Raw genomic sequence first — 14366 nt, 5'->3', positions numbered from 1 at the left:
GGTCTGAAATGTACATCTGTAAACCATGCCTACTTGGTATGGGACTCTGTCCCCCTCTAGTGATGGCTAGATCAGGTAGAGCTTGATGCGCCTGCTCTAGCGGTAGCTAAGACAAATGCCTCTTTTAGCTCAGGCTGCAAAGGCTCATGCATTAAGCTCCAGAGGTTCCCAAGTTTGATCCCAGGTGCCTGAGGTCTGTAGGCATTACACATGGGTCACAGAAAGGCTTTAATCCTTACCGAGGAAACTTAGTTTAAGAGTTTGGGATTGATTCTCCATTACCATGTGCCTTTTCGAACCATTTATGCCCATGCACAGTGGGTGTAAAAAACCACCATTCCAGCGGGGTATCATTCTACGCCCACTTTGCACAGATGTAAAGGACTCCACACAGTGCAGCCAGTGGAGAATCAGGCCTGTTGCTTTCAAATAAATTAATTAATCTCAATTCTATGGCCTGTCTAGTGAGCCCATCACCATAGCATCTAGGCACCAATGCAAGACACACATTTATTATTTGATTATTTTATTTATTGTTTGAGTGCCCAAAGCAGGCTTGGTACAGTGCCCAGAGGTCCCTGCACCTGGAGCTTACAACCTACGTTGCTGTTGATGTTACTAGTCTCCATTCTGGGGATGTTCAACTCAGCACAGCGGGTTCTTTAGTGCTTTGGGTGGCAGCAGGTCATTAACCCAGCCAAGCATGTTCCAGTCCTTTTCTCACCAAATTTGCAGCCCCACAGTCGGCACCGGCCACCCATATGATACCAGTTGCTTGTACATTTCCGAGTGTCTTTAAATGAAAACCTTCCTGTAAAATAAAACTAAAAGTCACTGTGGTTTCAAGAAAGAAGACACTGCCAGCTATTCAGTGCTGGAGAGTGAGACGTCTAGTTCAGGGACTGGTACCTCTACATTCCAGTGAATTCATTCCCACTTGGACAAAATATTGTTGCAAGAACAACATTCAGTCAAAAGAAAATGTTAATGATCATGTACACTGTCAATTACAAGTGGCACACAGTAGAGTTATTGCCTTCAGGACATTGAAAGACATGGACGATACAATTTGAAGCACAAGAATTCAATAATACCACCTTGTGATCTCCTGATATCTACTGAACTGTGTGATCCAGCAGGAGCCGAACGGCCAACTTTACTTAGGAACAGCACCAGAACAGATACATTGAGAGGCAACATGGTGACCACAGGAGTGGGGTTCCAGAGCTCCCAAGATACAATCTGGACTCTGGCTTTGAGCAAGCTACTACTGTGATATAGTTTCCCCACAAAATAGAGAAAATGATAAGGTATAGCGCTGGTCATCTGTAGACCTCAAGGGCAGGTAACATTCATTATCATTTTTATAGATGGGGAAACAGGCTGAGGGAGTGTAAATGGCTTTCCAAAGGTCACACTGAGGATCAGTAGCAGAGCTGAGAATGGAACCCAGGATTCTAGACTGCAACTTCTTGCTGTGGCCACTGGGCCATGTGATCCTAAAGGCATGTTTTGAGGATTAACTGATTAAGGTTTGACGATGCTAAGTGGGTATCAGTTTTCACCATCCCATCCCTGTGTGCGCCTTACCTTGAGCTGCCTGGAGGCCCAGGAAGAGAACAAGAAGCAGAAGGTAAAGGATCCTCATGGCTGGAGATGGGCTGGGATCTCAGTTGTCTGAAGAGAAAAGCAGAGAAGCAGATCAGGACTGAAGCTTCCTAATAGATGGTGTGGGAGGCTCCCTGGGCCACATTCTGTGTTGCACCTCTCGGGGAGCACAGCCCAAGGTGGGAGGGAGGGCAGCTATATGACAATGTTGTGCCTCACTAATGCTGGGCTGCTCCATACTCTTGCATGGCAGCCCAGAACTGCCAGAGCATAAAGCACTGTGACCATTCCCTCTCTCAGCTTGCTCCTTCCGGGACCCAGCCAGGGTCTCCACAGGAGGGCAGTGTAGGGCTCCTATGCTAGCCCTGTGCTTCCTCTGTGCAGGGGTGTGCGTGCAGGAATAACTGGGCTCTGGCAGGCCAGCTCCGCTTGTGAGCTGAACGGGTGCAAAGCGTGCAGAGGTTCCTGAATTGTCACAATGGCTTGTGATGCACAATTGTGTAAGAAAGATGGGAAGAGGAGACAGGGAGCTGCATTAATGTAAACAAAGAGGTGTACTAATACCACCCCACAGCTGTGTTAAAGCCACGTCTGGCAAACCAGGGGAGTTGTGAGACCGGAAATTAAGCCTCATTGGTGGACAAAATAACGAAGGGATGCACTTATTCCATTCGTCAGCCCCATTATGTGGCCTTTAAGAAGTCCTTGGGGAAGAAAAGAGGGCAGAGGCAGGATTTTCATTGTGACACACCAGTGGGGATGCCAGGCCATCATCACTGCACCAGCAAGGAGCCCGGCTTGATATAAGTGAGATCCTGCTCTGTTTTCTCCTCTCTTGTGTGCCCCTTTCCGTCCCCGGCTATTTTTGGCCTATCTTAACTCTCTCTTTCAGCTTTTCACTTGAAACTGAAATCAGCTGCACGGCACGACACCAGCACAATGAGCTGTGATGGCCTGAAAAGGCGCAGTGAAGGAAAGCGACCTGTCCAAACCAACCAGACGATGTCCCTCACTGGGGAAGTGAGCCAGGGCCTGAAGCAATAGCTGCCGCGGCCGACCTGCCAGCCCAAAGCATCCACCTGTGACTGAGCAGCAGCCCTGTATCCTGAGAACATCAACAAAAGACTTATTTCCCCACCTTCTACTGTCCTGTCGCATCTTCGCTTTTTGCATATGTCTGTTTTATTGAAAGAAGGAAAGTGACTATCATTCCCACCTCAGAAATGAACAAGAAAATTAACCCTTTCTTCCCCACCAAGAACGGCTCGATGGGCGAAGAGACTCTAACAGAGAGCTCTCCTGCTCAAAAAGAGACCGAGATAGGTTTGAATTAAATGTATTTTGGATAATCAGACAGTTTCAGTTTCAATGCTTTTTGCCTTGTTTCGGTTCTTTTCCTTTCATGGTTCTCAGTCAATACATTTCTAACCTTTCCCATGAATTTCCTAGTGTGTTTGCCATGGTATTAAGCAGGCTGAGGTCTTGGTACTCGAAACCCCAGACCTTGTTCAAAACTATTCCTGTTGTTCCGTGACAGGTCACGTGAACACCTTTGACGCTTTGGGCCCTTATGTTCCTTCAAAATCAGTATAACAGGAGGAATTATCCACGGAGGCTGTTCCAGACTCTTTATGATCCACATCCACTGCTGGAGCAAAGCACTCCAGGTACAGGTCCACCTGGTCCTGCCGTCCAGCAGCCAGAAAACCGCTCTCTACCCAACACAGTGCTCCCCTGCAGCTCCCTCTGTAGCGCTGAGAACGGGCTACTTCCAAGGTGCTGAAGACCTGAAATTCACTAACCTTGGGGACAAGCTCTTCTCATAGTGTCATTTATGCAGAAAAACTCAACTAGTGAAACCTTTAAGGGTTAGAAATGACTGTACCTCTCCCTGAGGATATCAGCGCCTCACACGGGGAACCCCAGGGGCCCTGCCACAGCGTTACTCATTTGGCAAGGGCCGAATCTAAAATGAGCAAAAGAGCACAACCCAAACCACACACCATCCCACAGATGCTCTCCTAGCTCAGTTGGAGGCAGGCAGCTCTCTAGGAGGCTTGCCCTGTGCTACAGAGCAGCTCTCACGTCAAAGCAGCTAAGATTCATTCCCTTCTCCAGTCCATAAGAGCAGGTCCAGCTTTCACTTTTCTAGGGATTTGAAATCCCTCCTGGAGGGAGGTTGTTTCTGCTCTAAGATTGTGGATACTTTACCTTTCCCGAAGTCTGGTGCAGACAAGACAGGCTGAGGCACAAAGGAAAATGGGGCTTCCCGTTGGCTGTCTTCTAAAAGTGGCAAAGGCAGCACAAGCTGCTTAATAAAATAGGCCTTAAATATGTAGGATCAGCATTTATCTACATTGCAAAATGGAAGCTCATTGGCTGAACACCAGGCAGAGCAGAGAGCAAATGTAAATTAAAAGATGTTCTTTGCCCATGGAAACCCCCATCTTTCCCCAGAAGTGTCAAACTTAGGACTATACTCTTCACTTAAATGCAAAACACCCAACTGTAACACAGGAAAAAACCCATAGCTACCTGAAACTTGAACTGTTTTAACAGTATTCGGGGGGGTTTCCTGGCACCAGGTGGGACTTTCAAAAATGCGGAAGTGATACAGGAGACAGAGGGGCAACTGGTTGAGTGGCCGATTAAAGTCAATGGAGCTATTTCAGTTTACAGCAGCTAAGCATTAGTCCCTAAGTCTTTCAAAGAAAATTAGGCTCCTAAATAACTTAGGTGGAGTATTGTCAACCCCAACCATTCAAATATCATGAGTCAGGCCCCCAAATATCATGAGATTGGCTTAAACAATGTGAGATTTTTTTTAAAAAATAGGCTGGGTTCTTTTTATTTGTCTTCTGTTGTCCTAGCCCTTGGGGTTCATGTTTTCAAGTTTTTCTCTGCGAACAGGAGAGCTGGAACACACTTTTTTAAAAAGAGAGAGCTGAAATTTTCAGGTGATCAACTGACTCCAGAAGCTTGGGCTTTATGAGAAGCACTAAATATCACAAAACTTGTAACGAAACCACGCAAACTGGCAATGCTGTACGTGTTTGTGAAAATCCCATCCGCCCCAGCATTTCCTATTAACATTTCAGACTCCAGAAATAAAGTCCTGAGATTAGTGATGGATGCTAAAGAGAAGTCCCATGTGAGGAGGAGCCCACCACTTCCGCCGAGATTGGCCCATGGGATAATAATGCATCTCACCCTGTAATCAGGGAAATTGAGATTTCCAAACAAATTTTGATTCATTCAGTTTCTATTTCATAGCCACAGAGGCAGACTCTGAACTGCTGGAAATTGACATTGCTTCACTGAAGTCAATGGAGCTCTGTCGATTTATAGCAGCGGGGGTTCTGGTCCAGGCATGCTCATTCTGAGAGCACTTGCCATTTCAGCCATTCAAGGGCAGGCCATGAAACAGGATTCACCACTGAGTTACTTCATTGTTATGCTGGGATAACAGTGACACCAAAGGAATTACTCTGGGGTAAAACTAGAGTAACACAGTAAACAGACGTTTACTCTGGAAGTTTACTCTGGAGTAACACAAATATAAGATGATCGTGCAATGTTTTATTGAAATACATGTTTTGATTACCTTTTACTGATAGATAGTAGATTTACTTACAGCTGGTATCCCTGGTTCTAAGTCAGGGGTACACAGAACTGGGCAAAAGACTATCCAGCAATAGTTACAGTGGGTCTGATTCTGATCTCATGTACACCGGTGTAAATCAGGAGTCATTCCACTGCGGTTGGTGTAAAGCAGTGTGAATGAGATCAGGCCAGCTCGGAAGGCAGCACCCCTGCTAGCAGCAGTGCAGAAGTAGGGGTGGCATGGGATAGGGGGGTTGTCACTTTTCTGGGTGGGAGGCAGGGCCAGTCTTACAGGTGGGCAACATGGGAAACCATCCAGGCTACCAGGGTTGGGGGGGACACTGTGGTCACGCCCCCCAACACAGCCAAGGCCCCTTTAACCTCTGAGCACGGGGTCTGGAGCCTAGGACGTGCAGGGCAGAGCTAGGGGCACCCCGCCCGGGGCTCCTACTATGCACTAGGCTCCAGCTGCTAGTCCTGGCAGGCTGGGGAGGTACAGGACTTTCTCTTCCCCTGCACAGGCTGTTCCTAGGGCCAGGTCAGACCCACCTCTGGGAACTTCCCCCAGCTGCAGGAAGCTCGGCAGCTGCTGATTGGGAGCCCAGCTCTGAAGGCAGCATTGCTAGCAGCAGCAGCATGGAAGTAAGGGTGGCAATACCCTGACACCCCAAAATAGTCTTGAACCACCCCCCAAAACACTTTTGGGTCGGGACCTCCCATGTTTACAACACCATGAAATTTCAGTTTTAAATACCTGAAACCATGAAATTTAAGATTTTTTAAAAGCTATGACCATGACATTTACAAAAATGGACCACAGATTTGGTAGGGCCCTAGATGTAAGGGCTTGCAGAATACAGGCCTGGCCCCAGCACACACTGTTGTCCAAATGTTGGCCGAGTACCTTTCCCAGAGCTGAAGAATCATAGAGTCATTGAACCATAGGGTTAGAAGGGACTGCAAGGATGAAAGAAGAGCTCTGTTTAGCTCGAAAGCTTGTCTCTCTCACCATCAGAAGTTGGTCCAATAAAATATATTAATTCACCTACCTTGTCTCACACCTAGAGTGGGCTCCAGATGGATAAATGCTCAAAGGAGACCTCAAAGTTTTAAAATATCATGAATCAGACCCCCCTGGTCTGACTTGGCTTAAAATAATGAGATTTTTTTAAATGGTTTATTTTTATTTGCTTTCTGGTTTGGGTGTCTTTAGGGCATAATTTTCAAGTTTTTCTCCACAGTCATGAAGGCAAGAAATTCAGCCCACTTTATTTTCTTTCTTTCTTTTAATGAAAGCTGGGATTCCCATCTAATCACATTTCCGCAGAACCAGGGCTTTAAAAATACACTACTTTTTGCCAGAATAATGTCATGTGTTTGTAACAGTGTAAATCCACAATCCATTGCATTCATGGTCCTTTTCCAAGTGCAGAATTTGGGCCTATAACTTTATAGAGGAAGTTTCTCAGCATGGAAAAGACGTGATTTTCCAGGGCTCTCTTAGTTCTGTTAACAACAACAAAGCACTGACTCAGCCCGGAATGATCACATTGTGGCTTATCATCTAATTTCACTGTTTGCTGTGGTTTTCTACTCCTGCAATCTCTGGTTAGTTTATATCTTCATCTTCTCCAATAAGAAATTGATTTTATATTAACAGATGAAACAATTATATCTCTGGTTTTTATAGATGTTTTACAACTAGCTCGAGTTAGTCCCATTTTCTGTTGGACAGGCGTAGTTACTAGTATATTGTAGCCAATGAGGTTAATCCGAGGCGCGATTATTGCTAATTGAAAACTTTTCCTTAGCCCTGCAGATCACACAGAAAGCAGGAGCACCTCACAGTGGTTAGAAAGGCCATAGGAATTTTTCTGCTATCACACTGAATTACATCCTTCCAACTTGTTGTTAGTAAAAGGAAGGGAACAAAACTCTAGATGCTCTCAGGTCCCCCCCTCTCTAGGGTGACCAGATGTCCTGCTTTAAAAGGGACAGTCCCGTTTTTTGGGACTTTTTCTTATATAGGCGCCTATTACCCCCCACCCCCGGTCCCGATTTTTCACAGTTGCTATCTGGTCACCCTACCCTCTGGATTTCTGCAGCCCAGCAGTTTCCCTGTTGCAGCTCTCTTCCCAGCACCACAAATTACATCACGGATCACCCTGAAGGGAAGTTCTCCCTTGCTTGCTCCCTGACTACTGATTTTGGGTACCCAACCATAAAAGAGTTTGATTTTCAGAAAGTGTGTTAGGGCTTCCCCTTGTCCTCCCTCAGTGCTTGTCTTGCAGACAGGAAGCAGAAGGCCAGAGTCCAAAGTGCAGACAATGGGATATTTATTGGGGTTACCAAGCAAGCATCATCCACAGCTCTGTACACCAGTAGAGCTTTTCCTTCTCCCCATCCCCTTTCTTAGCAGGCTTAATTATACCTGTAGTACGTGCCCCTGGCACCACCCCTTACAATTTATGGTCATGTTCTGTTTTGGAGGGTTGTGAATCTGGGGGCTTCACTACTACCTCTTTTGTACCCCATGGGAGGGGTAGGGAGTGACGGTGTGTTTTGGCCAGGGTCACCATTTCTTTGGCTTTTAGTGTTTCTTATATCTCTCCCCCCCATCCCCCTTGCCTCTCCCGACTGGTTGCTTGACCTTGGCTTGGGAGAGGAGTTGGGCAGCCTTCAAGTGTACACTTATCTATTAACCCCCACCATACCCAGCCACACATTCCTTCTCCTTCCTCCCTGTGCTGTAAGCCCCAGCTGGCTGTGGGCAGATGCAACACACAGTGTCTTTGTTCTTTGTTCACACATGGGAGTAAGGATATAAGAGTATCACAATTCAAACGGAGAAACGAAACCCCAAATTCTATCTCAGGCTAATGCACAGGCCTAAATACTATATTACCATCACTAAGAATCGACCCTCTGGGGATCAGGCCTCTTTAAGGTGTCTCCAGCAAGGCACCCCAAAATTGATGCACCCAAAGTCATCAGTCATTTGTTAAAATTTTAGCCTGTACCCGGGAATTCCATGTCAGATTTGATCAGGTTCCAACATTGGGGGCCCATCTAATACTAGTTTACAGCTGGCTAGTGCACTGCAGATTTACGACCCAACTTACCATGCAATTACTGTCTGTGCAGACAAGCCCATATTTAACCATGCAGCCTTCACGAGGTGCAATCAGCACAGGGTGCAGTGAAAGGCTGCTGACAGGCACATTGTCTTATACAGACTGCCCCGACGAGAACTTTGCCCTGTGGTTTTATTGTCACCAGCTGTATTTCCACTTTCAAACGGGCGGTGATCTTTGCCTTACTTCCTCATTTGAAAGAGACAATGGGTCTTTCTGATGTGGCACCTGCAGAATTGCATGTAAATAGCAATACAGAAGGGCAGCTGGATAGATGAGAGTCAGCAAGTCAGAACTAGATGCAGTAGGAAAAACATGCTGCAGAGAGATCAGATCCACAACAAATGGCGTTTGAGACAATTTCCTGTCACCAGCCTCAGCTCTAAAATACCCTGCACTATCTTGCATTCTCCCAGACGACTGAGAAGCAGCATCATTAATGCAGAGTTCAGGTTGTCCGGTGGTGTCTTGTGCCCTGTCAGAACATGGGGTTCAGTGACACTCAAACCTCTGGAAACCAGGAAATGAAGGGCTAAGGTGCACACCAATGCAACCTTAGCACGGCCCTCTTTATGTGATACCCTAATACACCCATACCGGGGGGGGGCGGGGGGGGGGGGGAGGGAGGGGGGCCCGGGCCCAGGGGGCCCCCCGCCCCTCCTGCCTCTCCGCCCTCCCTGCCTCTCAGGCCGCTCCCCCGCCCCCCTCGCCCCAGCCCGCTCCGAGCCGCCGGGGGGGGGGGGGGGGGGGGAGCTCTGCTCCTCCTGAGCTCGCCTCTCCTGGCTGTGGAGCTCCCCCCCCCGGGCTCGGCTCGCGGCGGGGGGGAGCGAGCCCCCCGGCGGCACGGCCACGCTGCGCGTGCAGGCCGGGCGCTGAGGGAGGGGAGGAGGAGGGGGGAGAGGGGGGGGGCGGGGGGCGGGGTGGGGCCGGCGCGCAGCGCCCGGCTGGCGCGGTAATTTGGCGGGCTTTTTTTCGGCGGGACCGCGAAGTGGCCGCCCAGACAGCGGGGGACCTCCTGCCCGCACCCCCCCCCCCGCTGGACCGGCTTCAGCGCAGCGCCGTCCCGCCATTCGGGGGCGGGGGGCGCCCGCCCGCCGTCCGCTTTCGGTGGTGTGTGGTCGGAACGGAAGGACTGCCGCCGCCCCCCCCGCCCCCGGAATCCTCTGGGCGGCCCTGACCCATACGCCTGCTCTGCCTTTGCAGATCGTGCGCGTCACTCAGGGAACAGTGCATAGGACAACTGTAGCACAGGCAAGTGCCTCCTCTTTGCTCGGGCAACACTTGTGTTTTGGTGAACTGCACTCAACAGGAGCTACACCTGCTCTGCACTCCAACCCGAGCCTGCAGCCTACAAACAGCCCCACACTTCCTAAATTTTACAACCTAACCTCTTCGCTCTAACCCACAGGATTCCATCTAACACTATGCTTCCGCTTGCCAGCATTACACCTATAGGCCACTCTCACAGCTGACTTCCCTGTTAACAAGCTTATGGCGAGAAGACCCCTGTGCCTCGCTACTGACACAACGTACGCAGCTCAGTGCAGAAGTGATGCATACAGGAACCCGCACGGCGTACATGCCCCTCGATCACACACGTGAAGGGTGGGGAGGGCTCAGACTTAACCAGAAGGGCAGGGCTCCCTCCACACTTCATATCACAGTCACAGCTCAGCAACACTCCTCAGACTAATCCCTGCACCACTGAATACAGCTATACCGGACAGAGTGAGTGCAGCAGATAATTCCCAGTGGCCATTGCCAGATCCAGAGTGCAGAATTAAGGTTGTGTTGGTATGTTCCTTAACTCTTCATTTCCTGTTTTTTTCCAAAGATCTGAGTGTCACTGAATTCAGCATTCTAGTAGGGCACGAGATACCTCCCGGCAACCTTAACTCCCTGTTAACTACATTTTTTGTCAGTGAAGAAATACAGTGACACACCAGTCACAATGTTTAATGTGCTTCAGTGCTGATTAGTTTCCGGTGCCTCCTCTATCCAGCAAGACTGAGATCCCAAGTCAGCTTCAGCCCCCAAAAAGCCCTAACCCTACTGAATAGGAGTGTGCACCTTACACATTTCACAAGTCGAGTGAATAAACAGAACAAAACCCATTTCAAGACCAGAAGATGAGCAAATCCAGCTGATAGGTGAAGCTAGCGGTGAAGCTATTCCAGGTGTTGTGTCGTGGTGGCATGGAATGGCCCCTGCCAGAAATCAGGGCTCCATTGTGCCAGGCGTGGCGCACACATCATAAAAGATGGTCCCTGGCCAAAAGAGCTCACAGCCTAAATGCATGAGGAGAATCAACAGTGTTAGGAATGTTAGTGATGATAATGTAGGATTCAGGCCTGTATATTTGCCTGAGGTAGAATTTTGGGTCTTGTTTGCCCCTTTGACTTTTGCTATTTTTATATTCCTACTAAATATGTGTGAACAAGGAACAAGCCACTGGCTGTTGCAGCTTCCCACAAGCAGATGAGGGGAAAAGAGATAAAGCTAAGGTGTTGCTGGGTAGAGTGGGTAACTGGAAGGACAGTCCTGCCTCAGCTCCTTTCCCAAGATAAGATCGAGCAACCAGTCAGGAGAGGCGAGGGGGATGGAGGGGGAAAGGTGTAAGAAACACTAAAAGCCTAAGAAAGGCCTGTCCCTGACCGAAGAACAACCCCACTCCTTACTCATGGGATACAAAGGGGACGGTACTGAAGCCCCCAGACTCAAGATCTTTCAAAACGGAACATGACCATAAATTGTAAGGGGTGGAGCCGAGGGCGTGCACTACAGGGTATAATTATGCCGGCTAAGAGACAAGAGGGGGAACAGGGACACTGGGAAGGCTCTGCAGTGTACAGAGCCATGGATATGCTTGGTCGATTCACCCTGGTAAACACTGCATTGTCTGCACTTCTGCTTTCCATCTGCATGACAAGAACCAGGGCAGGAGTGAAGGGAAAGCCCTTAACAAACAGGTGCACACAACAAACAGATCGGGAAGCAAAAGGGAACAGCAAGATGATTAAAAAAAAGGATATTTGTGTATCTGAGGGTCCAGTGAAAGCCAGGCCACCTCTGTTTAGGTTCCTAAGCCAGTATTTAGAAGCTTAACTTTAGGCCCCATCTGTTTGAAAGCTTTGACCACTGCTCATACTTTCTGTGCAGCTATGCCTATGAGCAAATCATTCCCTTTCTTCTTTGCACAAAGTCTGGCCTAAATGTATCAGCAGTTCCCTGTTCTACCAAGAGTGGCCGGTGCACTTGGTCTTCAAACTTGTGTGTCTCTGGTTTACTGTTCCTGCCCTTTGCCCTCCTCTGTATATGTTCTCGAGAACATACTGAGCTGCAGAGATGCGGAAGAGGAAACCTGGTAGCATCGAACAAGAGCTTTGTAACCCCTTCTTTTAATGAAGGCAGTTTGTTAAAGCACATTGTTTAAATGCGGCGAATCTTGCTTTGGGGGTGGTGCGTGCAAGGAAGATTGTGAGTTCCTTTCATTCTGCTCTGTTCAGACCAATTTCTAAGGAGTGGAGGTTTGGGGCAAGTGAGATGTGTTTCATTCCAAGGCCCACCTAGTTATTAAGAGGCAAATAAAATCAAAAGCTCAAAGAGTAGGATTCAGTCCCCTGTTAGATAATCATTGCACTAAGGATCGGTTTCTGATACCTGTGCTCTGGTTCAGAAATACAGTACCCCTGGAGTAGTCCCACTGACTTCATAGATAATGGATTATTCAAATTGAGTGAGATTATCAGAAATGTGTCCTAAGGGAGCAATGCACCTATTTGCTTAGGTATAAACTCCCAACGAGATACGTCCTGTCCAGCATCCGCTGCTTTGGAAAATAAATGTCCTGACTTTCAGAAGTGCTGGGCACCCACAATTCTACGTGACATCCGTGGGAACTATCGGTGCTCAACACCTTTGGAAATTATGCCCGGAGTTGGCACTGATGGGTATATCTACACAGCACCTGGGAGCTCTGCGTAAGCTCCTGAAAACAGGAGTGGCATGGGGAGCTGCATGGGCTAACTCGCTGCCCGAGTCTATGCCCACCTGACCCCCGGGTCCGTAGTTGGATGGCTAACCCATGCTCCAACGTCCACAATGCATGTCTGTCTAAGCAGGCTGGAAGATGCCCTCAGCTACCATGCAGACATGCCCTGTGAGTCAATTGCTGGCAGCAGCTATCTGGCTAAAAGAGGAGACAAGAAAGAAATCACCATTTCTGGCCCTGCTGTCGTGAGGTAGCAATGTCAGAGCCTGCGGAGTGTCTTCTAACTATGTACAGAACTTTAATGCTAAAAAATAAAGGTCCTGATTGTCTTCTCCCTTACATGGGGTGAATCGGAAGTGTACTATATTCCGCAGCTCCCACGTTGCTGCCAGAGTTCAGCTTAGGCAGCTTCGGGCTGGGCACCTACCAAGCAACGGGGTTGTTTTGTGGCGCTGAGCACTTGGCATTTTCAGCAGAAACTAAGCTAAAAATGACCCAGTGGCACAGTCCTGTGTGACTCCGCCCTTACCATCTTCATTTCAATGTCCAAGGGATTCATTTAAATATGCTAATTGGTGATTTGCATGCACCGATGCACCGCTGGAAAAGTCCACGTTTTCTGATATCTGCTCAGCATTATATCCAGGGAAGGATGGTGGCTGCTGCTGCTGATGGGGGTCAAAGGGATAGACCTGCTGGTTGGTGGGGGGAGTGTAGAGTCCAGGTCAGGGAAACTCCCCGCAAAGCTATTATCACTGGCGCTTTTTTGTGAACACATTGTTTTCTCCTCTACGATCCTCCAGGTCCTTCGTTTCTAATGGCTGTGAGCAGCACGTGACCCATCTCCCTGAGTCACGGTTCCGCCGCCCCATGGAAATACCAGACAGCGCTCTCCCCTAGGCAAAAGCAACAGGATAGGCTGCCTGAGCGTCTCTGAGCTTGGAATGACAGGAGCCTGCAGAAATAGCAGGCACTGCTCCCATGCGATGGGTGAGCTATTGGGATTCCCTGGTTGCCCAATAACAGCACAGCATCTCTTTGAGCTCTCCAGGATCACCCAAAGCTGCAGCAGTGAGACTCAAGTGGAGAAGGGGGAGGGCTGGTTTGGACTGAGGAGAGGTTCAGGTGAAGGGAAGGTTTTCATCAGGGAAGAAGGAGCTAGTTTGTTTGGGAGAAGGCAGTATCATTATTTATTCTTTCTCCCGTGAGAGTGTCTACAAGCCCCAGTCATGGACCAGGACCCCACCCTGCTCGGTGCTGTACGAACACAGAACAAAAAGACAGTCCCTGCCCCAAAGAGCCGGCAGTCAAAATAAGACGGTAGCGAAGAAGACGTGAAATGGAAAGTGAAATGATGAGGAGAAGGGCAGGCTCAAAAAGATCCTATGACATTCTGGGTATCTGTCCAAACCTGAACTCCGATTCTACATATGTATGGATTTATTTTGAGGCTCACCCTCAGCTAGTATTGCAGCATTTCCAACTGCAGCACTTAACATAATGCTGCATTGGAGGGACGTGGTGCTGGTATGTGGTGGTACTAGCATGTAATTTGCTGTCCCTTGTATTCCCACCCAAACCACCAGGAGGCAGCAGTGACATGTAAGGTCCCTAATCCTGAGATGCAAAATCTGTCAGCCAGTGGCATTAGAGCCTCAGAAATCCTCATGGGCTGGCGCTGTGATGGCATTTCCAGAAGCTTTGCATTTTATTATAGAAACAGTTATATTGGAATCTTGTTTCCTTTGGTGGACAGGAGCAGGGTGCAGAGATCCTGGGAGGGAGAGGGGTGGTGAAGCAGGAGTGGGTATTTTTATGGTTATGTAGGTCATTGCTTTAAAGTATCTCTCCCTTATACCAGGGTTTCCGTGTGTTCCCCATTACCTGTTTTCTCCCTCTGTGAGGGTCTCTCTGTGTCCCCTTTTTCTCCCACAAATTTTCTTTCTTTTTGAGGAGTTGCTGAAAGAAAGTGGGTGTTGGGAAGAACTCATGGTACAAGAGGAGTGTCAGTTGCTTACAGGGTGTTACTT

At 48.6% G+C, this 14366-nt stretch overlaps 1 long non-coding RNA gene across 1 annotated transcript; it reads right to left on the bottom strand.

Annotated features, from left to right (window-relative positions):
* Positions 1 to 537: 537 nt before the first annotated feature.
* On the bottom strand, positions 538 to 3942 carry LOC120402003. Its single transcript, XR_005596905.1, has 3 exons — positions 3820 to 3942; positions 1591 to 1677; positions 538 to 811 (listed from the first exon to the last, which is right to left on the bottom strand). It is a non-coding gene; the product is annotated as an uncharacterized LOC120402003 (long non-coding RNA).
* Positions 3943 to 14366: the final 10424 nt, after the last annotated feature.

This window comes from Mauremys reevesii, linkage group 3 (genome assembly GCF_016161935.1).
Source record: "Mauremys reevesii isolate NIE-2019 linkage group 3, ASM1616193v1, whole genome shotgun sequence".
Classification (NCBI taxonomy): domain Eukaryota; kingdom Metazoa; phylum Chordata; order Testudines; family Geoemydidae; genus Mauremys; species Mauremys reevesii.
The sequence above is the reverse complement of the archived record's forward strand: the minus strand, read 5'-3'. Positions and strand labels throughout refer to the sequence as shown.